Source organism: Myotis davidii, unplaced genomic scaffold (genome assembly GCF_000327345.1).
Source record: "Myotis davidii unplaced genomic scaffold, ASM32734v1 scaffold77, whole genome shotgun sequence".
Taxonomy (NCBI): Eukaryota; Metazoa; Chordata; class Mammalia; order Chiroptera; family Vespertilionidae; genus Myotis; species Myotis davidii.
This window is the reverse complement of record NW_006289713.1, coordinates 3,795,853-3,799,218: the sequence shown is the minus strand read 5'-3', so window position 1 is coordinate 3,799,218 and position 3,366 is coordinate 3,795,853. Positions and strand designations below refer to the sequence as shown.

The window sequence follows — 3,366 nt, the reverse complement described above, 5'->3', positions numbered from 1 at the left end:
CTAGCCACGCCCCCACTCGTCTCGGCCCCGCCCCCGGGGGGACCTGCAGAGGCCCCGCCGCGCAGGCACCCGGGGGTGGGTGATCCGCCGCGCCCTCTCCTAAAGGGCCGGCGACTCCAGGGCGCTCTGGCCTCGGCTCGTCTGAGGGCTGCGGGCCTCCTGTCCCCCTCGCGGATCTTGCATGGGAAAAGAATGTCACCCACAAACGCGCCACGGCCGCCCCTTGCCGACTAAAGACCTGAGTGTGGGCAGCAAAAGACGCGTGTGAGGACCGAACCCACCCGCTGCAGAGCATAGGGCTGACGCGCAACCCACTGCGCTGACCTGGCTCGGCTCGCGGAGACCGCTCCTCACCCAGGAGCACCTTCAGGTGTGTCTGCCGCGCCCAGGATGGCCCTAAGGATCCCCCGGAGGACATTCCACCCTCCTCCCCCAATGACCCAAGGATCCCCTCCCCAGGACGGTTCAGAGAACTCCCAAGGAACCTCCTTCCATGAATCCCTCCAGGACCCCCACCAGAACCGCTAGGACCTCCCCTGAGGGAAGCCCCAAGGACTGGCCCCTAAGATTCCCCAATGACACCACCTTCCTCCCCAGGACCCCCTCCCTCGCAAGGAAAGCTCCAAATGGCCCCCAAGACTGCTGCTCACAGAAGGCGAAATTAAGTGGCAGGTGGAAGCATTGCCAACTGTTAAAGCTCTACGAACTAGGTAAGCCAAATAGAACCCTAAATTGTGCCTGTCAGCTCTTTTATCGAAAAACTAACATCCACTCATTTCTGCCCTTATTACAGTGAAGGGGGAAATCATGCTAGGTGATAAATCCTGTGTCATCTGTCAGTGATCTTGTTACCTTGTTTACTATGCTACAGGGCACGTGTGTTCTAGAGACTCTACAGCTACCTCTTGACAGTGGCTTCACCTTAAATAACTCATAACAAGAAACTGTTATTAATTGTCATCAGAGAGGAGAGCCAGGGGTACGGATGCTATAGTAGCAGCTCTACAACTCCTTTCTGATCAAGACTTACTTTAATGCCCTGAAGTGCTGGAGGAGTTGCCCAGAATCTAAATGGAAGCTAAGAATCCACTGGCAAACCCAGTGTTTCTGGTCTGATGTGGGGTCTTGCTTATCTAATAGAAAAGACTAATCCTGCCAGTTTCCCTGGGCCCAACCTCCACAAAGTCCTGGCTATCCACCACCACCTCCATAAGGAAATCTCTAAGCAGAAAAGAGGGCAGTCTATCCTAGTCCACAGAATCCCATAAATGGGGAAGTGCATCTTTTGACAAAAAAAAAAAAAATAGCAGTGCCTTAGTTCAAATGTTTACCATCTTAGGTCTACACACAATTGAAAAACAACACCTTGGTCAGAAATAGCACAGATAAGCTGCTATGTCCTTCCATCAGCAGCACAGGATGTCCCATTCCCCACAACGGTGACCTTAGTTTTGATGCCACGAGTTGTGATAGAGAGAGCTTTGCACAGAGACCTGTGTCCTCTCCCCTCACCCCACAGGCCAGACCCAATGGTTTTGGGGTGGGCTTGGGGCTCCACTCCTGATGCCTGTCTTAAGAATGCCACTGATGCCTGGCCAGCCAGTGTGGCTCAGTGGTTGAGTGTCAACCTATGAACCAGGAGGTCATGGTTCAGTTCCCAGTCAGAGCATATGCCCGGGTTTTGGGCTCAATCCCCATTAGGGGGCATGTAGGAGGCAGGCAATTGATTACTCTCTCTCATCATTGATGTTTCTTTCTCCCTCTCCCTTCTAAATCAATAAAAAATATATACATTGTCATATATATATGACAATGTGTGTGTATATATAATATATATATGAAAAATAACATCAAATTGACCTACCTGCATATAGAAGGTTTTCCCATCCATCCTCTGTAGTTGCCAGAACTGGCTTCCTTCAAACAGTAACATAAGTAAAAGCAGACTCATCTTATCACTCACCTATTTAAAAGTACTTAGTGGGCCTATTGACTCCTTATTAAATCACACAAAATAGCTCACTATCTGGTCCTATCCTCCAGCCTGGCCTTCTCATTCCCCACACACATCTTTCAATCAGTGCCACCAGATTCCTTAGCCAAAACTCACCGTGTCTTGTCACATCTCTGTCACTTTGCTCAAGCTGTCTCCTTTGCCAGGAAGTCCCATCTCCCCAGTCTGTGCCTTTAAAGCCAACCCCCTTCCTTCTTGTCCTCTAATGTACCCCCTTCTAGGAAGGATGGTCCCTTTATTACAAGCACCATCATATTGTCTTATTGTAAACAGTTGCTTCCTTTGGTTTTACTAGATGTAACCCTCGCAACATGACAGATGTACTAACCCTTCATGCAGTCAATGAATGTTTACTGAATACATGTTTGTTGAATGAAAAAAAAAAGAACAAACAAATAAACTGGCTAAAAGATTAAACAGGGAGGATTGTGAACCAAACAGACATAGAAAAGACTGTTGGGCTATCATCATCACCATCACCATCTAAGCTAGGAAATATCTCAGCAATGTACCAAATAATATAATAAAAATTTACAGAATGCCTGACTAGCCTATGCGCTATGTTCAGTGTGGATCCATAGGTTCTATTCTAAAGCATGATCCTTGCCACTGTTACATCTCAGTCAGTTTTAAAGAAATATATCTATTCCGTACTAGGCCCTATTAATAAAATAAATTTTTCTTCTAGGGGAGCTTAGAGTATATTAAAATGTACAAATTAATTTGTTCAAATTTTCATCTTTAATAGAATGGCTAAGCTATTCTGTGTTCATAATTTGAATTATGCAACTAAAAGATACACCTATATATCCTTTATAGCAGGAAGGCTGTGTACAATAACTCACAAAGATGTTGAAGGATTGAACTGGTGCAGACCATCAGAACAGAAAGAAAAAGTCAGCTGTGAGAGCTTGGGTAATCCATGTTGGTATAAAGGAGCCAGAAGGGAAAGACTTTGAATATAGTGGAGAACTTTCACATGTTGAATGCTGAAAGCATTATGTGTCTTTGAACAATTTTATAATCCCTCATACAGAACTTGTATCCTTTTTTTATTTTTTTAAATATACATTTTATTGATTTTTTACAGAGAGGAAGGGAGAGGGATAGAGAGTCAGAAACATCGATGAGAGAAAAACATCGATCAGCCGCCTCCTGCACACCTCCTACTGGGGATGTGCACACAACCAAGGTACATGCCCTTGACCGGGATCGAACCTGGGACCTTTCAGTCCGCAGGCCGACACTCTATCCACTGAGCCAAACCGGTTACGGCAGAACTTGTATCCTTTACAAAGAACATTAAGGAGGATCATAATAAAATGAGGAAAAACTAGATAGAAGAGATCATT

At 46.0% G+C, this 3,366-nt stretch overlaps 1 long non-coding RNA gene across 1 annotated transcript; it reads left to right on the top strand.

Moving 5' to 3' along the window:
- The first annotated feature begins 41 nt into the window (after window positions 1-41).
- On the top strand, window positions 42-1,304 carry LOC107182859. The gene is made up of 2 exons (XR_001513619.1): window positions 42-370; window positions 598-1,304. It is a non-coding gene; the product is annotated as an uncharacterized LOC107182859 (long non-coding RNA).
- Window positions 1,305-3,366: the final 2,062 nt, after the last annotated feature.